Source organism: Chiloscyllium plagiosum, unplaced genomic scaffold, assembly GCF_037043375.1.
Source record: "Chiloscyllium plagiosum isolate Xiang-an unplaced genomic scaffold, Cpla_swu_hap1 HiC_scaffold_50, whole genome shotgun sequence".
In the NCBI taxonomy this organism is placed as follows: domain Eukaryota; kingdom Metazoa; phylum Chordata; class Chondrichthyes; order Orectolobiformes; family Hemiscylliidae; genus Chiloscyllium; species Chiloscyllium plagiosum.
Genome location: NW_028270188.1, coordinates 57,400,802 through 57,427,599, shown reverse-complemented (window position 1 = coordinate 57,427,599; position 26,798 = coordinate 57,400,802). Strand labels below are relative to the sequence as shown.

Sequence of the window (26,798 nt, the reverse complement as noted above, 5' to 3'; positions counted from 1 at the left end):
CTCCCTCAGCACTGACCCTCCGACAGCACCCACTCCCTCAGCACTGACCCTCCCACAGCACCCGCTCCCTCAGCACTGACCCTCCGACAGCACCAGCTCCCTCAGCACTGACCCTCCGACAGCACCCACTCCCTCAGCACTGACCCTCCCACAGCACCCGCTCCCTCAGCACTGACCCTCCGACAGCACCCACTCCCTCAGCACTGACCCTCCCACAGCGCCCACTCCCTCAGCACTGACCCTCCGACAGCATCCACACCCTCAGCACTGACCCTCCGACAGCACCCGCTCCCTCAGCACTGACCCTCCGACAGCACCCGCTCCCTCAGCACTGACCCTCCCACAGCGCCCACTCCCTCAGCACTGACCCTCCCACAGCGCCCACTCCCTCAGCACCGACCCTCCCACAGCGCCCGCTCCCTCAGTGTTGACCCTCTGACAGTGCCCACTCCCTCAGCACCGACCCTCCCACAGCGCCCGCTCCCTCAGTGTTGACCCTCTGACAGTGCGGGGGTAGGTTTAATACGGGGCAGTGGATGTTGGTTTTGGGATGAGGGGGTTGGGAGCCTAAATGGGGGAGGTTGCGTGGGTCGCGGGGTGGGGAGACCGAATGGCCTCCTGCTATCCCACGCGCTTGACAGTGCAGCCTTCAGATTGGCTGGAATGGCCGGGTCCACGCTTCACCAAGCCGCCCCGCAGACCGTCCCTGGCCATTCGGCCCCTCTATGGAGGGCGGAAGACGGAAACAGCTCAGATACCCACCAGGGGTGGAATGTTCCGGAACCATGGATGGCGAAGCTCCCGCGCTGAGGGAGAAAACAAACTACGAGAACACACCAAACCCCATCTCCCCAACCTCGGAACTTTCAATATGGCCGCCGGTGGGAGCATGCTGGGGGTGGGGGGGGGGGGGGTTCAATTCCTCGTGTATTCGGACGGATGGGGGTGTGGGGGTTTCGATGTTGGAGGTCGGGGGATGGGCAGGGATGGAGGGTTCCACCTCACAACCAATCCCCCCACCCCGCAGCGGCGTCTTTTCCTGAGAGGCGTCAACAGCGTTCCATCGAGTTCCCCGTGTCAGGCTTCCCTGTCAAACTTCAGACGACGGTAGAGGGGGCAAGGGCGGTGGCTTCTTTCCCGGAGGAGGAGGGGGGGGCCTGTTGAGGAAGGGGGGGGGGGTGCAACAAAGAAGAGAATGGTTAGAGGTCGTGAACCAGTGGTGTGCGATTGGCCTGCGTTTCTGTGGCGCCCATCAGCGCCCCAGAGTGTCCTTCGCCAAAGCAGCGTGCCTTCCTCAGCACTGACCCTCCGACAGCGCCCACTCCCTCAGCCCGGACCCTCCGACAGCGCCCACTCCCTCAGCAATGACCCTCCCACAGCACCCACTCCCTCAGCCCTGACCCTCCGACAGCGCCCACTCCCTCAGCAATGACCCTCCCACAGCACCCGCTCCCTCTGCACTGATCCTCCGACAGTGCCCTCTCCCTCAGCACTGACCCTCCGACAGTACCCACTCCCTCAGCACTGACCCTCCGACAGCACCCTCTCCCTCAGCACTGATCCTCCGACAGGGCCCGCTCCCTCAGCACTGACCCTCCGACAGAGCCCACTCCCTCAGCACTGACCCTCCGACAGCGCCCACTCCCTCAGCAATGACCCTCCCACAGCACCCGCTCCCTCTGCACTGATCCTCCGACAGTGCCCTCTCCCTCAGCACTGACCCTCCGACAGTACCCACTCCCTCAGCACTGACCCTCCGACAGCACCCTCTCCCTCAGCACTGATCCTCCGACAGGGCCCGCTCTCTCAGCACTGACCCTCCTACAGAGCCCACTCCCTCAGCACTGACCCTCTAATAGCGCCCACTCCCTCAGCACTGACCCTCCGATAGCGCCCGCTCCCTCAGCACTGACCCTCCGACAGCGTCCGCTCCCTCAGCACTGACCCCGAGGGTGAGGGTCCTGGCCGAGTCACCCACCTGGGCAAGGGGACGGAATGCCACGCTGTGCGCTCAGGCTGCTCCACCGTCGTCATGGAAACCAGTCGGCTGTTGGGGTCCAAGGGCAGAGGCTTCTTTGGAGGAGGGGGCTTCCTGGGCAGGAGAGGCTGTGGGAGAAGGGGAGTGCGTGAGATTGTCACCCCCTCCCTATCTCTGTCACCCCCTCCAGCCCCTATACCCCCTCCCTATCTCTGTCACCCTCTCCCTATCTCTGTCACCCCCTCCAGCCCCCTACACCCCCTCCCTATCTGTCACCCCCTCCAGCCCCTACACCCCCTCCCTATCTCTGTCACCCTCTCCAGCCCCTACACCCCCTCCCTATCTCTGTCACCCTCTCCAGCCCCCTACACCCCCTCCCTATCTCTGTCACCCTCTCCAGCCCCCTACACCCCCTCCCTATCTGTCACCCCCTCCAGCCCCTACACCCCCTCCCTATCTCTGTCACCCCCTCCAGCCCCCTACACCCCCTCCCTATCTCTGTCACCCCCTCCCTATCTCTATCACCTCCTCCAGCCCCCTACACCCCCTCCCTATCTCTGTCACCCCCTCCCTATCTCTGTCCCCCTCTCCAACCCTACACTCCCTCCTAATCTGCCCCGATCTCAGGTAATCCAATTCCCATGACTGTGGGAAGGGGAAGGGGGTGAGGGGGTGATCTCCAGCGCAACATTGCGAAGGGCACATCCTGATGAATAAACTGGGTGGGTATACTCTGTGGGTGTACTACGTGAGGCGTGTACAGGGCACACAGTGGACGTGGTCTATCCTGAACTTGCAGAATGCAGATGAGCAGAGAGATCTCGGTGTCCATGTACAGAGACCCCTGGAAGTTGCCCACCCAGGTTGACAGGGTTGTTAAGAAGGCGTACAGTGTGTTATTGGGAGAGGGATCGAGTTTCGGAGCCACGAGGTTATGCTACAGCTGTACACAACTCTGGTGGGACCACACTTGGAGTATTGGGTACAGTTCTGGTCACCGCGTTATAGGGAGGATGTGGAAGATTTGGAAAGGATTCAGAGGAGATTTACCAGGATGTTGCCTGGTCTGGAGGGAAGGTCTTACGGGGAAAGGCTGAGGGACTTGATGGTGTTTTTGTTCGGGAGAAGAAGATGATTTAATTGGGACATATAAGATAATCAGAGGGTTCGATAGGGTGGACAGGGAGAGCCATTTCCCTCAGATGGTGATGACTAACACGAGGGGACACAGCTTTAAATTGAGGGAAGATGGATGTAGGACAGATGTCAGGGGTAGTTTCTTTACTCAGAGAGTAGGAGGGGCATGGAACGCACTGCCTGTAACAGGAGTAGACTCACCAACCTTAAGGGCATTTAAATGGGTATTGGATGGGCATATGGGCGAGAAGGGAATGGTGGAGGTTAGATGGGCTTCAGGTTGGGTCCACAGGTCAGCACAACATCGAGGGCCGAAGGGCCTGGACTACGCTGGAATGTTCTGTGGTCAATGTGTGGTGCAGGAGCTCAGGGGCCGGGGGTTAAGGGGAGAAAATTAGCTCAAGGAGGCAAAGGACACACTCCAGGAAACACTGTTAATGGTTATATATAAAGGAAACATTGTCACTGTTATATATAAAGGAAACATTGTCACTGTTATATATAAAGGGAACGTTGTTACTGTTATATATAAAGGGAATGTTGTTGCTGTTATGTATAAAGGGAACGTTGTTGCTGTTATATATAAAGGAAACATTGTCACTGTTATATATAAAGGGAACGTTGTTGCTGTTATATATAAAGGGAACGTTGTTGCTGTTATATATAAAGGGAACGTTGTTACGGTTATATATAAAGGGAACGTTGTTGCTGTTATATATAAAGGGAACGTTGTTACTGTTATATATAAAGGGAACGTTGTTGCTGTTATATATAAAGGAAACATTGTCACTGTTATATATAAAGGGAACGTTGTTACTGTTATATATAAAGGGAACGTTGTTGCTGTTATATATAAAGGAAACATTGTCACTGTTATATATAAAGGGAACGTTGTTACTGTTATATATAAAGGGAACGTTGTTGCTGTTATATATAAAGGAAACATTGTCACTGTTATATATAAAGGGAATGTTGTTACTGTTATATATAAAGGGAACGTTGTTGCTGTTATATATAAAGGAAACATTGTCACTGTTATATATAAAGGGAATGTTGTTACTGTTATATATAAAGGGAATGTTGTTGCTGTTATATATAAAGTGAACGTTGTTACTGTTATATATAAAGTGAACGTTGTTACTGTTATATATAAAGGGAAGGTTGTTGCTGTTATATATAAAGGGAACGTTGTTGCTGTTATATATAAAGGAAACATTGTCACTGTTATATATAAAGGGAATGTTGTTACTGTTATATATAAAGGGAATGTTGTTGCTGTTATATATAAAGTGAACGTTGTTACTGTTATATATAAAGTGAACGTTGTTACTGTTATATATAAAGGGAAGGTTGTTGCTGTTATATATAAAGGGAACGTTGTTACTGTTATATATAAAGGGAACGTTGTTACTGTTATATATAAAGGGAATGTTGTGACTGTTATATATAAAGGGAACGTTGTTACTGTTATATATAAAGGGAACGTTGTTGCTGTTATATATAAAGGGAACGTTGTTGCTGTTATATATAAACAGAATGTTGTTACTGTTATATATAAAGTGAACGTTGTTACTGTTATATGTAAAGGGAATGTTGTTGCTGTTATATATAAAGGGAACGTTGTTGCTGTTATATATAAAGGGAATGTTGTTACTGTTATATATAAAGGGAACGTTGTTGCTGTTATATATAAAGGGAACGTTGTTGCTGTCATATATAAAGGGAACGTTGTTGCTGTAATATAAAAAGTGAACGTTGTTACTGTTATATATAAAGGGAATGTAGTTGCTGTTATATATAAAGGGAACGTTGTTGCTGTTATATATAAAGGGAACGTTGTTACTGTTATATATAAAGGGAACGTTGTTACTGTTATATACAAAGGGAAGGTTGTTGCTGTTATATATAAAGGGAACGTTGTTACTGTTATATATAAAGGGAATGTTGTTACTGTTATATATAAAGGGAACGTTGTTGCTGTTATATATAAAGGGAATGTTGTTGCTGTTATATATAAAGGGAATGTTGTGACTGTTATATATAAAGGGAACGTTGTTACTGTTATATATAAAGGGAACGTTGCTGCTCTTATATATAAAGGGAACGTTGTTGCTGTTATATATAAACAGAATGTTGTTACTGTTATATATAAAGTGAACGTTGTTACTGTTATATGTAAAGGGAATGTTGTTGCTGTTATATATAAAGGGAACGTTGTTGCTGTTATATATAAACAGAATGTTGTTACTGTTATATATAAAGTGAACGTTGTTACTGTTATATGTAAAGGGAACGTTGTTACTGTTATATATAAAGGGAATGTTGTTGCTGTTATATATAAAGGGAACGTTGTTGCTGTTATATATAAAGGGAACGTTGTTGCTGTGATATATAAAGGGAACGTTGTTGCTGTTATATATAAAGGGAATGTTGTTACTGTTATATATAAAGGGAACGTTGTTACTGTTATATTTTAAGGGAACGTTGTTGCTGTTATATATAAAGGGAACGTTGTTGCTGTTATATATAAAGGGAACGTTGTTGCTGTTATATATAAAGGGAATGTTGTTACTGTTATATATAAAGGGAACGTTGTTGCTGTTATATATAGAGGGAACGTTGTTGCTGTTATATATAAAGGGAACGTTGTTGCTGTTATATATAAAGGGAATGTTGTTACTGTTATATACAAAGGGAACGTTGTTGCTGTTATATATAAAGGGAATGTTGTTACTGTTATATATAAAGTGAACGTTGTTACTGTTATATACAAAGGGAATGTTGTTACTGTTATATATAAAGGGAACGTTGTTACTGTTATATAGAAAGGGAACGTTGTTACTGTTATATACAAAGGGAACATTGTTACTGTTATATATAAAGGGAACGTTGTTGCTGTTATATATAAAGGGAACGTTGTTGCTGTTATATATAAAGTGAACGTTGTTACTGTTATATATAAAGGGAATGTTGTTGCTGTTAGATATAAAGTGAACGTTGTTACTGTTATATATAAAGGGAACGTTGTTACTGTTATGTATAAAGGGAACGTTGTTGCTGTTATATATAAAGTGAATGTTATTACTGTTACATATAAAGGGAATGTTGTTGCTGTTATATATAAAGTGAACGTTGTTACTGTTATATATAAAGTGAACGTTGTTACTGTTATATATAAAGGGAACGTTGTTGCTGTTATATATAAAGGGAATGTTGTTACTGTTATATATAAAGGGAACGTTGTTACTGTTATATATAAAGGGAATGTTGTTGCTGTTATATATAAAGGGAACGTTGTTGCTGTTATATATAAAGGGAACGTTGTTGCTGTTATATATAAAGGGAACGTTGTTACTGTTATATATAAAGGGAACGTTGTTACTGTTATATATAAAGGGAACGTTGTTGCTGTTATATATAAAGGGAACGTTGTTGCTGTTATATATAAAGGGAACGTTGTTACTGTTATATATAAAGGGAATGTTGTTACTGTTATATATAAAGGGAATGTTGTTGCTGTTATATATAAAGGGAACGTTGTTACTGTTATATATAAAGTGAACGTTGTTACTGTTATATATAAAGGGAACGTTGTTGCTGTTATATATAAAGGGAATGTTGTTACTGTTATATATAAAGGGAACGTTGTTACTGTTATATATAAAGGGAACGTTGTTACTGTTATATATAAAGGGAACAATGTTGCTGTTATATACAAAGGGAACATTGTTGCTGTTATATATAAAGGGAATGTTGTTACTGTTATATATAAAGGGAATGTTGTTACTGTTATATATAAAGGGAACGTTGTTGCTGTAATATATAAAGGGAACGTTGTTGCTGTTATATATAAAGGGAACGTTGTTACTGTTATATATACAGGGAATGTTGTTGCTGTTATATACAAAGGGAACATTGTTGCTGTTATATATAAAGGGAATGTTGTTTCTGTTATATATAGAGGGAACGTTGTTGCTGTTATATATAAAGGGAATAATGTTGCTGTTATATACAAAGGGAACATTGTTGCTGTTATATATAAAGGGAATGTTGTTGCTGTTATATATAAAGGGAACGTTGTTGCTGTTATATATAAAGGGAACGTTGTTGCTGTTATATATAAAGGAACGTTGTTGCTTTTATATATAAAGGGAATGTTGTTGCTGTTATATATAAAGGGAACGTTGTTGCTGTTATATATAAAGGGAATGTTGTTGCTGTTATATACAAAGGGAACATTGTTGATGTTATATATAAAGGGAATGTTGTTACTGTTATATATAAAGGGAACGTTGTTACTGTTATATATAAAGGGAATGTTGTTGCTGTTATATATAAAGGGAACGTTGTTGCTGTTATATATAAAGGGAATGTTGTTGCTGTTATATACAAAGGGAACATTGTTGATGTTATATATAAAGGGAATGTTGTTGCTGTTATATACAAAGGGAACATTGTTGCTGTTATATATAAAGGGAATGTTGTTGCTGTTCGATATAAAGGGAACGTTGTTACTGTTATATATAAAGGGAACGTTGTTGCTGTTATATAGAAAGGGAACGTTGTTGCTGTTATATATAAAGGGAACGTTGTTACTGTTATATATAAAGGGAATGTTGTTACTGTTATATATAAAGGGAACGTTGTTGCTGTCATATATAAAGGGAACGTTGTTGCTGTAATATAAAAAGTGAACGTTGTTACTGTTATATATAAAGGGAATGTAGTTGCTGTTATATATAAAGGGAATGTTGTTGCTGTTATATATAAAGGGAACGTTGTTATTGTTATATACAAAGGGAAGGATGTTGCTGTTATATATAAAGGGAACGTTGTTACTGTTATATATAAAGGGAATGTTGTTACTGTTATATATAAAGGGAACGTTGTTACTGTTATATATAAAGGGAATGTTGTGACTGTTATATATAAAGGGAACGTTGTTACTGTTATATATAAAGGGAACGTTGTTGCTGTTATATATAAAGGGAACGTTGTTGCTGTTTTCTATAAACAGAATGTTGTTACTGTTATATATAAAGTGAAAGTTGTTACTGTTATATGTAAAGGGAATGTTGTTGCTGTTATAGAAACAGGGAATGTTGTTGCTGTTATATACAAAGGGAACATTGTTGCTGTTATATATAAAGGGAACGTTGTTGCTGTTATATATAAAGGGAATGTTGTTTCTGTTATATATAGAGGGAACGTTGTTGCTGTTATATATAAAGGGAATAATGTTGCTGTTATATACAAAGGGAACATTGTTGCTGTTATATATAAAGGGAACGTTGTTGCTGTTATATATAAAGGGAACGTTGTTGCTGTTATATATAAAGGGAATGTTGTTGCTGTTATATACAAAGGGAACATTGTTGATGCTATATATAAAGGGAATGTTGTTACTGTTATATATAAAGGGAACGTTGTTACTGTTATATATAAAGGGAATGTTGTTGCTGTTATATATAAAGGGAACGTTGTTGCTGTTATATATAAAGGGAATGTTGTTGCTGTTATATACAAAGGGAACATTGTTGATGTTATATATAAAGGGAAAGTTGTTGCTGTTATATACAAAGGGAACATTGTTGCTGTTATATATAAAGGGAATGTTGTTACTGTTATATATAAAGGGAACGTTGTTACTGTTATATATAAAGGGAATGTTGTTGCTGTTATATATAAAGGGAATGTTGTTGCTGTTATATACAAAGGGAACATTGTTGCTGTTATATATAAAGGGAATGTTGTTACTGTTATATATAAAGGGAACGTTGTTACTGTTATATATAAAGGGAACGTTGTTGCTGTTATATATAACGGAAACGTTGTTCCTGTTATATATAAAGGGAACGTTGTTGCTGTTATATATAAAGGGAACGTTGTTACTGTTATATATAAAGGGAACGTTGTTACTGTTATACATAAAGGGAACGTTGTTGCTGTTATATATAAAGTGAACGTTGTTACTGTTATATATAAAGGGAATGTTGTTGCTGTTAGATATAAAGTGAATGTTGTTACTGTTGTATATAAAGGGAACGTTGTTACTGTTATGTATAAAGGGAACGTTGTTGCTGTTATATATAAAGTGAACGTTGTTACTGTTATATATAAAGGGAATGTTGTTGCTGTTATATATAAAGTGAACGTTGTTACTGTTATATATAAAGGGAACGTTGTTGCTGTTATATATAAAGGGAATGTTGTTACTGTTATATATAAAGGGAACGTTGTTGCTGTTATATATAAAGGGAATGTTGTTACTGTTATATATAAAGGGAACGTTGTTACTGTTATATATAAAGGGAATGTTGTTGCTGTTATATATAAAGGGAACGTTGTTGCTGTTTTATATAAAGGGAACGTTGTTGCTGTTATATATAAAGTGAACGTTGTTACTGTTATATATAAAGGGAACGTTGTCACTGTTATATATAAAGGGAACGTTGTTGCTGTTCTATATAAAGGGAACGTTGTTACTGTTATATATAAAGGGAACGTTGTTACTGTTATATACAAAGGGAAGGTTGTTGCTGTTATATATAAAGGGAACGTTGTTACTGTTATATATAAAGGGAATGTTGTTACTGTTATATATAAAGGGAACGTTGTTACTGTTATATATAAAGGGAATGTTGTGACTGTTATATATAAAGGGAACGTTGTTACTGTTATATATAAAGGGAACGTTGTTGCTGTTATATATAAAGGGAACGTTGTTGCTGTTATATATAAACAGAATGTTGTTACTGTTATATATAAAGTGAACGTTGTTACTGGTATATGTAAAGGGAATGTTGTTGCGCTTATATACAAAGGGAACGTTGTTGCTGTTATATATAAAGGGAACGTTGTTGCTGTTATATATAAAGGGAACGTTGTTGCTGTTATATATAAAGGGAACGTTGTTACTGTTATATATAAAGGGAATGTTGTTACTGTTATATATAAAGGGATCGTTGTTGCTGTTATATATAAAGGGAACGTTGTTGCTGTTATATATAAAGGGAACGTTGTTACTGTTATATATAAAGTGAACGTTGTTACTGTTATATATAAAGGGAACGTTGTTGCTGTTATATATAAAGGGAACGTTGTTACTGTTATATATAAAGTGAACGTTGTTACTGTTATATATAAAGGGAATGTTGTTGCTGTTATATATAAAGGGAACGTTGTTACTGTTATATATAAAGGGAACGTTGTTAATGTTATATACAAAGGGAATGTTGTTACTGTTATATATAATGGGAACGTTGTTGCTGTTATATATAAAGGGAACGTTGTTGCTGTTATATATAAAGGGAACGTTGTTCCTGTTATATATAAAGGGAACGTTGTTACTGTTATATATAAAGGGAACGTTGTTGCTGTTATATGTAAAGGGAACGTTGTTACTGTTATATATAAAGGGAACGTTGTTGCTGTTATATATAAAGGGAATGTTGTTACTGTTATATATAAAGGGAACGTTGTTGCTGTTATATATAAAGGGAACGTTGTTACTGTTATATATAAAGGGAACGTTGTTGCTGTTATATACAAAGGGAACGTTGTTACTGTTATATACAAAGGGAATGTTGTTGCTGTTATATATAAAGGGAACGTTGTTGCTGTTATATATAAAGGGAACGTTGTTACTGTTATATATAAAGGGAACGTTGTTACTGTTACATATAAAGGGAACGTTGTTACTGTTATATACAAAGGGAACATTGTTACTGTTATATACAAAGGGAACGTTGTTGCTGTTATATATAAAGGGAATGTTGTTGCTGTTATATATAAAGGGAACGTTGTTGCTGTTATATATAAAGGGAACGCTGTTGCTGTTATATATAAAGGGAACGTTGTTACTGTTATATATAAAGGGAATGTTGTTACTGTTATATATAAAGGGAACGTTGTTGCTGTTATATATAAAGGGAACGTTGTTGCTGTCATATATAAAGGGAACGTTGTTGCTGTAATATAAAAAGTGAACGTTGTTACTGTTATATATAAAGGGAATGTAGTTGCTGTTATATATAAAGGGAACGTTGTTGCTGTTATATATAAAGGGAACGTTGTTACTGTTATATATAAAGGGAACGTTGTTACTGTTATTTACAAAGGGAAGGTTGTTGCTGTTATATATAAAGGGAACGTTGTTACTGTTATATATAAAGGGAATGTTGTGACTGTTATATATAAAGGGAACGTTGTTACTGTTATATATAAAGGGAACGTTGTTGCTGTTATATATAAAGGGAACGTTGTTGCTGTTATATATAAAGGGAACGTTGTTACTGTTATATATAAAGTGAACGTTGTTACTGTTATATGTAAAAGGAATGTTGTTGCTGTTATATATAAAGGGAACGTTGTTGCTGTTATATATAAAGGGAACGTTGTTGCTGTGATATATAAAGGGAACGTTGTTGCTGTTATATATAAAGGGAATGTTGTTACTGTTATATATAAAGGGAACGTTGTTACTGTTATATTTTAAGGGAACGTTGTTGCTGTTATATATAAAGGGAACGTTGTTGCTGTTATATATAAAGGGAATGTTGTTACTGTTATATATAAAGTGAACGTTGTTACTGTTATATACAAAGGGAATGTTGTTACTGTTATATATAAAGGGAACATTGTTACTGTTATATATAAAGGGAACGTTGTTGCTGTTATATATAAAGGGAACGTTGTTCCTGTTATATATAAAGGGAACGTTGTTGCTGTTATATATAAAGGGAACGTTGTTACTGTTATATATAAAGGGAACGTTGTTGCTGTTATATATAAAGGGAACGTTGTTACTGTTATATATAAAGGGAACGTTGTTGATGTTATATACAAAGGGAATGTTGTTACTGTTATATATAAAGGGAACGTTGTTGCTGTTATATATAAAGGGAGCGTTGTTACTGTTATATACAAAGGGAATGTTGTTACTGTTATATACAAAGGGAACATTGTTACTGTTATATATAAAGGGAACGTTGTTGCTGTTATATATAAAGGGAACGTTGTTGCTGTTATATATAAAGGGAATGTTGTTGCTGTTATATATAAAGGGAACGTTGTTGATGTTATATATAAAGGGAACGTTGTTGCTGTTATATATAAAGGGAATGTTGTTGCTGTTATATATAAAGGGAACGTTGTTGCTGTTATATATAAAGGGAACGTTGTTGCTGTTATATATAAAGGGAATGTTGTTGCTGTTATATATGAAGGGAACGTTGTTGCTGTTATATATAAAGGGAATGTTGTTGCTGTTATATATAAAGGGAACGTTGTTGATGTTATATATAAAGGGAACGTTGTTACTGTTATATATAAAGGGAACGTTGTTGCTGTTATATATAAAGGGAACGTTGTTGCTGTTATATATAATGGGAATGTTGTTACTGTTATATATAAAGGGAACGTTGTTGCTGTTATATATAACGGGAACGTTGTTACTGTTATATATAAAGGGAACGTTGTTGCTGTTATATATAAAGGGAATGTTGTTGCTGTTATATATAAAGGGAACGTTGTTACTGTTATATATAAAGGGAACGTTGTTGCTGTTATATATAAAGGGAATGTTGTTACTGATATATATAAAGTGAACGTTGTTGCTGTTATATATAAAGGGAACGTTGTTGCTGTTATATATAAAGGGAACGTTGTAACTGTTATATATAAAGGGAATGTTGTTACTGTTATATATAAAGGGAATGTTGTTACTGTTATATATAAAGGGAACGTTGTTGCTGTTATATATAAAGGGAACGTTGTTACTGTTATATATAAAGGGAACGTTGTTGCTGTTATATATAAAGGGAACGTTGTTACTGTTATATAAAAAGGGAACGTTGTTGCTGTTATATATAAAGTGAACGTTGTTACTGTTATATATAAAGGGAACGTTGTTGCTGTTATATATAAAGGGAACGTTGTTACTGTTATATATAAAGGGAATGTTGTTGCTGTTATATATAAAGGGAATGTTGTTACTGTTATATATAAAGGGAACGTTGTTACTGTTATATACAAAGGCAATGTTGTTACTGTTATATATAAAGGGAACGTTGTTGATCTTATATATAAAGGGAACGTTGTTACTGTTATATATAAAGGGAATGTTGTTACTGTTATATATAAAGGAATGTTGTTGCTGTTATATATAAAGGGAATGTTGTTACTGTTATATATAAAGGGAACGTTGTTGCTGTTATATATAAAGGGAACGTTGTTACTGTTATATACAAAGGGAATGTTGTTACTGTTATATATAAAGGGAACGTTGTTGCTGTTATATATAAAGGGAACTTTGTTGCTGTTATATACAAAGGGAACGTTGTTTCTGTTATATACAAAGGGAACGTTGTTACTGTTATATATAAAGGGAACGTTGTTACTGTTATTTATAAAGGGAACATTGTTACTGTTATATACAAAGGGAATGTTGTTGCTGTTATATATAAAGGGAACGTTGTTGCTGTTATATATAAAGGGAACGTTGTTACTGTTATATATAAAGGGAACGTTGTTACTGTTATATATAAAGGGAATGTTGTTGCTGTTATATATAAAGTGAACGTTGTTACTGTTATATATAAAGGGAACGTTGTTACTGTTATATACAAAGGGAATGTTGTTGCTGTTATATATAAAGGGAACGTTGTTACTGTTATATATAAAGGGAACGTTGTTACTGTTATATACAAAGGGAACGTTGTTACTGTTATATATAAAGGGAACGTTGTTACTGTTATAGATAAAGGGAATGTTGTTACTGTTATATATAAAGGGTATGTTGTTGCTGTTATATATAAAGGGAACGTTGTTACTGTTATATATAAAGGGAACGTTGTTACTGTTATATACAAAGGGAACGTTGTTACTGTTATATATAAAGGGAATGTTGTTGCTGTTATATATAAAGGGAACGTTGTTGCTGTTATATATAAAGGGAACGTTGTTACTGTTATATACAAAGGGAATGTTGTTGCTGTTATATATAAAGGGAACGTTGTTACTGTTATATATAAAGGGAACGTTGTTACTGTTATATACAAAGGGAATGTTGTTGCTGTTATATATAAAGGGAACGTTGTTACTGTTATATATAAAGAGAATGTTGTTACTATTATATATAAAGGGAACGTTGTTACTGTTATATATAAAGGGAATGTTGTGACTGTTATATATAAAGGGAACGTTGTTACTGTTATATATAAAGGGAACGTTGTTGCTGTTATATATAAAGGGAACGTTGTTGCTGTTATATATAAACAGAATGTTGTTACTGTTATATATAAAGTGAACGTTGTTACTGTTATATGTAAAGGGAATGTTGTTGCTCTTATATATAAAGGGAACGTTGTTGCTGTTATATATAAAGGGAACGTTGTTGCTGTGATATATAAAGGGAACGTTGTTGCTGTTATATATAAAGGGAATGTTGTTACTGTTATATATAAAGGGAACGTTGTTACTGTTATATTTTAAGGGAACGTTGTTGCTGTTATATATAAAGGGAACGTTGTTGCTGTTATATATAAAGGGAATGTTGTTACTGTTATATATAAAGTGAACGTTGTTACTGTTATATACAAAGGGAATGTTGTTACTGTTATATATAAAGGGAACATTGTTACTGTTATATATAAAGGGAACGTTGTTGCTGTTATATATAAAGGGAACGTTGTTCCTGTTATATATAAAGGGAACGTTGTTGCTGTTATATATAAAGGGAACGTTGTTACTGTTATATATAAAGGGAACGTTGTTGCTGTTATATATAAAGGGAACGTTGTTACTGTTATATATAAAGGGAACGTTGTTGATGTTATATACAAAGGGAATGTTGTTACTGTTATATATAAAGGGAACGTTGTTGCTGTTATATATAAAGGGAGCGTTGTTACTGTTATATACAAAGGGAATGTTGTTACTGTTATATACAAAGGGAACATTGTTACTGTTAAATATATAAAGGGAACGTTGTTGCTGTTATATATAAAGGGAACGTTGTTGCTGTTATATATAAAGGGAATGTTGTTGCTGTTATATATAAAGGGAACGTTGTTGATGTTATATATAAAGGGAACGTTGTTGCTGTTATATATAAAGGGAATGTTGTTGCTGTTATATATAAAGGGAACGTTGTTGCTGTTATATATAAAGGGAACGTTGTTGCTGTTATATATAAAGGGAATGTTGTTGCTGTTATATATGAAGGGAACGTTGTTGCTGTTATATATAAAGGGAATGTTGTTGCTGTTATATATAAAGGGAACGTTGTTGATGTTATATATAAAGGGAACGTTGTTACTGTTATATATAAAGGGAACGTTGTTGCTGTTATATATAAAGGGAACGTTGTTGCTGTTATATATAATGGGAATGTTGTTACTGTTATATATAAAGGGAACGTTGTTGCTGTTATATATAACGGGAACGTTGTTACTGTTATATATAAAGGGAACGTTGTTGCTGTTATATATAAAGGGAATGTTGTTGCTGTTATATATAAAGGGAACGTTGTTACTGTTATATATAAAGGGAACGTTGTTGCTGTTATATATAAAGGGAACGTTGTTGCTGTTATATATAATGGGAATGTTGTTACTGTTATATATAAAGGGAACGTTGTTGCTGTTATATATAACGGGAACGTTGTTACTGTTATATATAAAGGGAACGTTGTTGCTGTTATATATAAAGGGAATGTTGTTGCTGTTATATATAAAGGGAACGTTGTTACTGTTATATATAAAGTGAACGTTGTTGCTGTTATATATAAAGGGAACGTTGTTGCTGTTATATATAAAGGGAACGTTGTAACTGTTATATATAAAGGGAATGTTGTTACTGTTATATATAAAGGGAATGTTGTTACTGTTATATATAAAGGGAACGTTGTTGCTGTTATATATAAAGGGAACGTTGTTACTGTTATATATAAAGGGAACGTTGTTGCTGTTATATATAAAGGGAACGTTGTTACTGTTATATATAAAGGGAACGTTGTTGCTGTTATATATAAAGTGAACGTTGTTACTGTTATATATAAAGGGAACGTTGTTGCTGTTATATATAAAGGGAACGTTGTTACTGTTATATATAAAGGGAATGTTGTTGCTGTTATATACAAAGGGAATGTTGTTACTGTTATATATAAAGGGAACGTTGTTACTGTTATATACAAAGGCAATGTTGTTACTGTTATATATAAAGGGAACGTTGTTGATCTTATATATAAAGGGAACGTTGTTACTGTTATATATAAAGGGAATGTTGTTACTGTTATATATAAAGGAATGTTGTTGCTGTTATATATAAAGGGAATGTTGTTACTGTTATATATAAAGGGAACGTTGTTGCTGTTATATATAAAGGGAACGTTGTTACTGTTATATACAAAGGGAATGTTGTTACTGTTATATATAAAGGGAACGTTGTTGCTGTTATATATAAAGGGAACTTTGTTGCTGTTATATACAAAGGGAACGTTGTTTCTGTTATATACAAAGGGAACGTTGTTACTGTTATATATAAAGGGAACGTTGTTACTGTTATATATAAAGGGAACGTTGTTACTGTTATATATAAAGGGAATGTTGTTGCTGTTATATACAAAGGGAATGTTGTTACTGTTATATATAAAGGGAACGTTGTTACTGTTATATACAAAGGCAATGTTGTTACTGTTATATATAAAGGGAACGTTGTTGATCTTATATATAAAGGGAACGTTGTTACTGTTATATATAAAGGGAATGTTGTTACTGTTATATATAAAGGAATGTTGTTGCTGTTATATATAAAGGGAATGTTGTTACTGTTATATATAAAGGGAACGTTGTTGCTGTTATATATAAAGGGAACGTTGTTACTGTTATATACAAAGGGAATGTTGTTACTGTTATATATAAAGGGAACGTTGTTGCTGTTATATATAAAGGGAACTTTGTTGCTGTTATATACAAAGGGAACGTTGTTTCTGTTATATACAAAGGGAACGTTGTTACTGTTATATATAAAGGGAACGTTGTTGCTGTTATATATAAAGGGAACGTTGTTACTGTTATATATAAAGGGAACGTTGTTACTGTTATATACAAAGGGAATGTTGTTGCTGTTATATATAAAGGGAACGTTGTTACTGTTATATATAAAGGGAACGTTGTTACTGTTATTTATAAAGGGAACATTGTTACTGTTATATATAAAGGGAACGTTGTTACTGTTATATATAAAGGGAACGTTGTTGCTGTTATATATAAAGGGAACGTTGTTACTGTTATATATAAAGGGAACGTTGTTACTGTTATATACAAAGGGAATGTTGTTGCTGTTATATATAAAGGGAACGTTGTTACTGTTATATATAAAGGGAACGTTGTTACTGTTATATACAAAGGGAACGTTGTTACTGTTATATATAAAGGGAACGTTGTTACTGTTATAGATAAAGGGAATGTTGTTACTGTTATATATAAAGGGTATGTTGTTGCTGTTATATATAAAGGGAACGTTGTTACTGTTATATATAAAGGGAACGTTGTTACTGTTATATACAAAGGGAACGTTGTTACTGTTATATATAAAGGGAATGTTGTTGCTGTTATATATAAAGGGAACGTTGTTGCTGTTATATATAAAGGGAACGTTGTTACTGTTATATACAAAGGGAATGTTGTTGCTGTTATATATAAAGGGAACGTTGTTACTGTTATATACAAAGGGAATGTTGTTGCTGTTATATATAAAGGGAACGTTGTTACTGTTATATATAAAGAGAATGTTGTTACTATTATATATAAAGGGAACGTTGTTACTGTTATATACAAAGGGAACGTTGTTACTGTTATATATAAAGGGAATGTTGTTACTGTTATATACAAAGGGAACGTTGTTACTGTTATATATAAAGGGAACGTTGTTGCTGTTATATACAAAGGGAACGTTGTTACTGTTATATATAAAGGGAACATGTTACTGTTATATACAAAGGGAACGTTGTTACTGTTATATATAAAGGGAATGTTGTTGCTGTTATATATAAAGGGAACGTTGTTGCTGTTATATATAAAGGGAACGTTGTTACTGTTATATACAAAGGGAATGTTGTTGCTGTTATATATAAAGGGAACGTTGTTACTGTTATATATAAAGGGAACGTTGTTCCTGTTATATACAAAGGGAATGTTTTCGCTGTTATATATCAAGGGAACGTTGTTACTGTTATATATAAAGGGAACGTTGTTGCTGTTATATACAAAGGGAATGTTGTTGCTGTTATATATAAAGGGAACGTTGTTGCTGTTATATATAAAGGGAACGTTGTTACGGTTATATATAAAGGGAACGTTGTTACTGTTATATACAAAGGGATTGTTTTTACTGTTATATATAAAGGGAACGTTGTTGCTGTTATATACAAAGGGAATGTTTTTACTGTTATATATAAAGGGAACGTTGTTGCTGTTATATATAAAGGGAACGTTGTTACTGTTATATATAAAGGGAACGTTGTTCCTGTTATATATAAAGGGAACGTTGTTGCTGTTTTATATAAAGGGAATGTTGTTGCTGTTATATAGAAAGGGAATGTTGTTGCTGTTATATACAAAGGGAACGTTGTTACTGTAATATACAAAGGAAATGTTTTTACTGTTATATATAAAGTGAACGTTGTTGCTGTTATATATAAAGGGAACGTTGTTGCTGTTATATATAAAGGGAACGTTGTTGCTGTTATATACAATGGGAACGTTGTTGCTGTTATATATAAAGGGAACGTTGTTACTGTTATATATAAAGGGAACGTTGTTACTGTTATATATAAAGGGAATGTTGTTACTGTTATATATAAAGGGAATGTTGTTACTGTTATATATAAAGGGAACGTTGTTGCTGTTATACATAAAGGGAACGTTGTTGCTGTTATATATAAAGGGAACGTTGTTACTGTTATATATAAAGGGAATGTTGTTACTGTTATATATAAAGGGAACGTTGTTACTGTTATATATAAAGGGAACGTTGTTGCTGTTATACATAAAGGGAACGTTGTTGCTGTTATATATAAAGGGAACGTTGTTACTGTTATATATAAAGGGAACGTTGTTACTGTTATATATAAAGGGAATGTTGTTACTGTTATATATAAAGGGAACGTTGTTGCTGTTATACATAAAGGGAACGTTGTTGCTGTTATACATAAAGGGAACGTTGTTACTGTTATATATAAAGGGAACGTTGTTACTGTTATATATAAAGGGAACGTTGTTACTGTTATATATAAAGGGAACGTTGTTGATGTTATATATAAAGGGAATGTTGTTACTGTTATATATAAAGGGAACGTTGTTACTGTTATATATAAAGGGAACGTTGTTACTGTTATATATAAAGGGAACGTTGTTACTGTTATATATAAAGGGAACGTTGTTACTGTTATATATAAAGGGAACGTTGTTGCTGTTATATATAAAGGGAATGTTGTTACTGTTATATATAAAGGGAACGTTGTTACTGTTATATATAAAGGGAACGTTGTTGCTGTTATATATAAAGGGAACGTTGTTACTGTTATATATAAAGGGAACGTTGTTACTGTTATATATAAAGGGAACGTTGTTACTGTTATATATAAAGGGAACGTTGTTACTGTTATATATAAAGGGAACGTTGTTGATGTTATATATAAAGGGAACGTTGTTACTGTTATATATAAAGGGAATGTTGTTGCTGTTATATATAAAGGGAATGTTGTTGCTGTTATATATAAAGGGAACGTTGTTACTGTTATATATAAAGGGAACGTTGTTGCTGTTATATATAAAGGGAACGTTGTTACTGTTATATATAAAGGGAACGTTGTTGCTGTTATATATAAAGGGAACGTTGTTGCTGTTATATATAAAGGGAATGTTGTTGCTGTTATATATAAAGGGAACGTTGTTACTGTTATATATAAAGGGAATGTTGTTGCTGTTATATATAAAGGGAATGTTGTTGCTGTTATATATAAAGGGAACGTTGTTACTGTTATATATAAAGGGAATGTTGTTGCTGTTATATATAAAGGGAATGTTGTTGCTGTTATATATAAAGGGAACGTTGTTACTGTTATATATAAAGGGAACGTTGTTGCTGTTATATATAAAGGGAACGTTGTTGCTGTTATATATAAAGGGAATGTTGTTGCTGTTATATATGAAGGGAACGTTGTTGCTGTTATATATAAAGGGAATGTTGTTACTGTTATATATAAAGGGAACGTTGTTGATGTTATGTACAAAGGGAATGTTGTTACTGTTATATATAAAGGGAACGTTGTTGCTGTTATATAGAAAGGGAATGTTGTTGCTGTTATATATAAAGGGAACGTTGTTGCTGTTATATATAAAGGGAACGTTGTTACTGTTATATATAAAGGGAACGTTGTTACTGTTATGTACAAAGGGAATGTTGTTGCTGTTATATATAAAGGGAACGTTGTTACTGATATATATAAAGGGAACGTTGTTGCTGTTATATACAAAGGGAATGTTGTTGCTGTTATATATAAAGGGAACGTTGTTACTGTTATATATAAAGAGAACGTTGTTACTGTTATATATGAAGGGAACGTTGTTGCTGTTTTATTTAAAGGGAATGTTGTTGCTGTTATATATAAAGGGAACGTTGTTGATGTTATATATAAAGGGAACGTTGTTACTGTTATATATAAAGGGAACGTTGTTGCTGTTATATATAAAGGGAACGTTGTTGCTGTTATATATAAGGGGAATGTTGTTACTGTTATATATAAAGGGAACGTTGTTGCTGTTATATATAAAGGGAACGTTGTTGCTGTTATATATAAAGGGAACGTTGTTGCTGTTATATATAAAGGGAACGTTGTTACTGTTATATATAAAGGGAACGTTGTTCCTGTTATATATAAAGGGAACGTTGTTGCTGTTATATATAAAGGGAATGTTGTTACTGTTATATATAAAGGGAACGTTGTTGCTGTTATATATAAAGGGAACGTTGTTGCTGTTATATATAAAGGGAACGTTGTTGCTGTTATATATAAGGGGATTGTTGTTACTGTTATATATAAAGGGAACGTTGTTGCTGTTATATATAAAGGGAACGTTGTTACTGTTATATATAAAGGGAACGTTGTTGCTGTTATATATAAGGGGAATGTTGTTACTGTTATATATAAAGTGAACGTTGTTGCTGTTATATATGAAGGGAACGTTGTTGCTGTTATATATAAAGGGAATGTTGTTGCTGTTATATATAAAGGGAACGTTGTTGATGTTATATATAAAGGGAACGTTGTTACTGTTATATATAAAGGGAATGTTGTTACTGTTATATATAAAGGGAACGTTGTTGCTGTTATATATAAAGGGAACGTTGTTGCTGTTATATATAAAGGGAATGTTGTTACTGTTATATATAAAGGGAACGTTGTTGCTGTTATATATAAAGGGAACGTTGTTACTGTTATATAGAAAGGGAATGTTGTTACTGTTATATAGAAAGGGAACGTTGTTACTGTTATATATAAAGGGAACGTTGTTGATGTTAAATATAAAGGGAACGTTGTTACTGTTATATATAAAGGGAACGTTGTTACTGTTATATAGAAAGGGAATGTTGTTACTGTTCTATATAAAGGGAACATTGTTGCTGTTATATATAAAGGGAATGTTGTTGCTGTTATCTATAAAGGGAACGTTGTTGATGTTATATATAAAGGGAACGTTGTTACTGTTATATATAAAGGGAACGTTGTTGCTGTTATATATAAAGGGAATGTTGTTGCTGTTATATATAAAGGGAACGTTGTTCCTGTTATATATAAAGGGAATGTTGTTACTGTTATATATAAAGGGAACGTTGTTGCTGTTATATATAAAGGGAACGTTGTTACTGTTATATATAAAGGGAATGTTGTTGCTGTTATATATAAAGGGAATGTTGTTGCTGTTATATATAAAGGGAACGTTGTTGCTGTTTTTATAAAGGGAACGTTGTTGCTGTTACATATAAAGGGAACGTTGTTACTGTTATATATAAAGGGAACGTTGTTGCTGTTATATATAAAGGGAACGTTGTTGCTGTTATACATAAAGGGAACGTTGTTACTGTTATATATAAAGGGAACGTTGTTGCTGTTATATATAAAGGGAACGTTGTTACTGTTATATATAAAGGGAATGTTGTTGCTGTTATATATAAAGGGAACGTTGTTGCTGTTATATATAAAGGGAACGTTGTTGCTGTTACATATAAAGGGAACGTTGTTACTGTTATATATAAAGGGAACGTTGTTGCTGTTATATATAAAGGGAACGTTGTTGCTGTTACATATAAAGGGAACGTTGTTACTGTTATATATAAAGGGAACGTTGTTGCTGTTATATATAAAGGGAACGTTGTTGCTGTTATACATAAAGGGAACGTTGTTACTGTTATATATAAAGGGAATGTTGTTGCTGTTATATATAAAGGGAATGTTGTTACTGTTATATATAAAGGGAACGTTGTTGCTGTTATATATAAAGGGAATGTTGTTACTGTTATATATAAAGGGAACGTTGTTACTGTTATATATAAAGGGAATGTTGTTACTGTTATATATAAAGGGAACGTTGTTACTGTTATATATAAAGGGAACGTTGTTGCTGTTATGTATAAAGGGAACGTTGTTGCTGTTATATATAAAGGGAACGTTGTTGCTGTTATACATAAAGGGAACGTTGTTACTGTTATATATAAAGGGAACGTTGTTACTGTTATATATAAAGGGAACGTTGTTGCTGTTATATATAAAGGGAATGTTGTTACTGTTATATATAAAGGGAACGTTGTTGCTGTTATATATAAAGGGAACGTTGTTACTGTGGTGAGGGTAAGGGGGAAAGTGGTGGAGAGGCTGAGGGGGGTAAGTAGTGGTGTGGGTAAGGGGGCAAGGTGTACTGAAGGGGAGGGGGTCATTGATGTGATTCCGGAGGGGCAGTGTCTTCGTGAGGGGCTCGGCCGAGGGGAATGAAGATGAAGAGGGAGGGGGATTGAGGGGAGTGAGGTGTGGGGTAAGAGGGGTGCGGGGTAAGGTTGAGTCTGGACAAGTCAGGCATTCCAGGGTCAGGAGTCGGCGGATCAGCGAGTTTGTCAAGCCTCCGGGCGGAACGGCGTTTGGGATTGGTTGGGCTCGAAGTCCTCCTCAGACATTGCCACGGGGACGGGGTTGGCGTGGCCAGTCGTTGGCATTCCCGGGATGCTGGGCCGGGTGTAGTCTCATCGGGATTGGGACCTGGGATTCCATCCCTCCCACAACCCCTCATCCTGGACTTTACTTCTGGTTCCATCCACCAGCTCCACCTCCCTCCCCTCCGCCCCCCCCCTCCGCCCCCCCAATCCACATTACCTGAGTGCCCCCCTTCGTGGTGGGGTCTGCCGGTAGATCTGCTGATGGAGGAGGGGGCCATCCTGGTGGGTTCTGCCTCCTGGCCTGTGAGGGGAGACGTTGGGGTGTGTGGGAGGGCGGTGTTGGTGGTGGAAGGGGGGAAAAAGAGGTTGAGATAGATGAGTTTCTGGGGAACTGAGGAGGGCTGCGTGGGTGTCCCGTTTCCCAAGGATCCCCACCCCCCCCCCACGACAAACCACCCACCCACCATCACACCCCTGCGCCCCCTCCCTTCCCCCACCCTGCCGCCCAACCGGAAGAGAATCCAAGATGGCGGCCACCTCACTCTCGCCAAGTGTGGGAGCGCTTCCCAAGCCCCAAAGGTGGATCAGATTTCGGCCCCAAAAGCAATCCAGATGAGGCCATTCAGCCCTTCCTTCTCCTCCTCGAGCCTGTTACACACACACGTGGAGGCCCATTCAGTGCATTTTCTTCCCCCCTTCCCCTTCCCCCACCGTCCCCCCCCCCCCCCATTCTCCCAGCATGCCTAGCGTCGTTACCTGGCAAACTTTGACCACGGGGCCTGGTGGTAGAGGCTTTGTTGGTGGAGGAGGCCTCAAGAGCGGCTGAGAAACAGGCTGTGAGGAGTGGAGGTGGGGAGTGGGGGTGGGGAGTGGGGGTGGGGAGTGGGGGTGAGAGAGGAAGGGGAAGGAGGGGATGTGGAGTGTAGGGGGGGGAGGGGTGGGGTTTATTCGGGAAGCGAGAGAGAGAGAGAGGAAACAGGCGTCACAAGAGGACTTGGTTAGTCATGCCACACTGACGCGATGGAGGCGATGGGATGCTGGTTACCGTGGAAGCAATACATGCGTGCGTTACTATGACGACGTGCGATGACAATGACGGCCTGAGTTTCGGCCAAAGCTGCGGCAGAGAGAAAGTTCCGGAGCCTGAGAGTCAGAAAGCCACTGGAGAAGGGAGGGCGGCCTTCCCCCTTCCCCACCCCCACCATACCCCAGAGGTGGGGTGGGAACAAAAATCAAAAACTCTGAGGTTCCTCCCTCCCCTCCCCCCCCAACTCCTCACACGCCCCTCTCTTCCCTCCTGACCCCAATAACCTCCTCCCCACACCCCTCTCCCGTTCCCGTCCAGCTCCGTGCTGAGGTAGGCCTCAGGCTTCAGGCCTATTGGGAGACTGACGTCAAGTTCTGCTCCTCAGATTGTCAGCGAGAGATCGAGAGAGAGTTAGCCTGAATCTCAAACCTAGAGTTCCCCCAGTAACCACTCCCCCCCCTCCCCATTCCTCCCATCTATGATGCTAACCCTCTTCCGAAACCTCTAGGCTTCCCAGTCGCTAGGCCTCTGACCTTGTGGCTCTCAATGCGTCAGACAGATTGCCGGACACTGCGCAAGTGTTATGAAGGTGTGGGTGTGTAGTGTACCTTTAAGAGAGGGAGGAAGCGAGCAAGAACTGACCAAAAGCGCACAGTGTACTGAACAATTTAGCACTCGATCGAAAGGAGTTGCTGGTGCTGTGTTGCCATGGAACAAAAACAAATTCAAATTGAGCCAATCAGTTTAAATCATGCCCCAGAGACCAAAATCCAAACGCATTTGAATTTAATGTTTTGATGGCATCAAATGATTTAATGCTTCGGGCTAAAAAAAAAACCGGACACTTTGAACAGTTAGGGGGAGAACTGCCAAGAACAACTGTTGGCCGCATAGCTCTCTTAAAGGTACCGTGAGAAAATTTGTACACAACATCGAAGATAAATCTACCAAGGAGAATCGGGAAAGCTGACTGGTTTCAAAACGTGATTTCTCTTTTTGCAAATCGGGCCGGTATTGTAGAGTGGGAGGTAAAAGATAGGTTTCACAGAGAGGGGTCGGAAATAGTTGTCTCTTTTGAAGAATAAGATTGTGGATTTTGTACTTTGACCTCTGGGACAGTTCTTCGCCTCCCCACCCCCCCCCTCGGAATTTAACAGATTACGGGTGTGAGGCGAGGGTCTAGGTGTGTCGGGTTTAGATTTGCAGAGGGATTTACCCCCCCCCACCGACATCGTGACATGAGGAGAGGCCGCGTTTGGAGGGTTGTGCGCTTGGCTCCAACCTGGTTGCCAGCTGATGAGAATCCAAAATGGCGGCCATCTCCGGCGAGGGAGGGAGAGGAAGCAAGGCTGATTCCCGGGAACTTCAGGACTGACGCTCGGGGAGAGGCCAGATGGGTTCGGATTATATCCGCTCGGGAGTTTAGAAGGATTGGGGGGCGGGTGGGGGGGGAGTGGGAGGGTGGGTGGCGTTGTTGGTAGGAAAGGATGTTCCTGATGACTTGGGGAAGGCCGGAAGCAGAAGGGGTCACAGTCTAAAGGGTGTGGGACTAAGATGGGGAGACATTTTTTCACCCAGAGAGTTGTGGGGGGGGGATTCTCAGTCCCGCACAGAGACCGGTCGGGGATGGGACCCGGAATGTTTTCCGGAAGCGACCGGGGTGGAGATCTCGGGGCTGAAGGGGAACAGGGGACGCAGGTGGGCAATCAGACGCGGAATGTGGGGGGGGGGGGGGGGGGGGGGGGGGTAGCAGGGTCAAACAGGGCCAAATGGCCGGCTCCTATCTTCAAGGCTTTTATTTTAAGGGGGAGGGGGGGTCCCAGGATTCTGAGCCCCTGAAGGAACAGCCGATATATTTCGGGATGGTGTGTCGGGGGGAGTCCGAGAGGGGGCCTTGCAGGAGGCTGGTGTCCCCTGTGTATCTGCTGCTCCCCCCCCCCCGGGGGAAGAGGTGACGGGTTGGGGAAGGTGCGGAGACGTCGATAATAAATCGATGACTGCCCATCGACTTAGTGATGGGCAAGATTCAAACGGCATTAAACTCATGAGCAGGGACCAAACTCACCGGGGGGGGGGACCAAACCGCAGATAACTCACCCGGGGGGGGGGGGCGGAGAGAGAGGGGGGAGAGAGGGGGGGAGAGAGAGAGAGAGGGGGAGGGAGAGGGAGAGGGAGGGAGAGAGAGGGAGAGAGGGAGAGAGAGAGGGGGGGAGAGAGAGAGAGGGGGGGAGGGAGGGAGAGAGAGGGAGAGAGAGAGAGAGAGGGAGAGAGAGGGGGAGAGAGAGAGAGAGAGGGAGAGAGAGGAGGGAGAGAGTGGGGGAGAGAGAGAGAGAGAGGGAGAGAGAGGCGGGAGAGAGAGGGAGAGAGAGAGTGGGGGAGAGAGGGAGAGAGAGTGGGGGAGAGAGGGAGAGAGAGTGGGGGAGAGAGGGAGAGAGAGTGGGGGAG

General features: G+C 38.6%; 1 long non-coding RNA gene across 1 annotated transcript; it reads right to left on the bottom strand.

The window, feature by feature from the left end:
- Positions 1 to 338: 338 nt before the first annotated feature.
- On the bottom strand, positions 339 to 24,188 carry LOC148135326 (uncharacterized). The gene is made up of 4 exons (XR_015755333.1): positions 24,083 to 24,188; positions 23,544 to 23,627; positions 1,979 to 2,106; positions 339 to 1,157 (listed from the first exon to the last, which is right to left on the bottom strand). It is a non-coding gene; the product is annotated as an uncharacterized LOC148135326 (long non-coding RNA).
- Between the last annotated feature and the right edge of the window lie 2,610 nt (positions 24,189 to 26,798).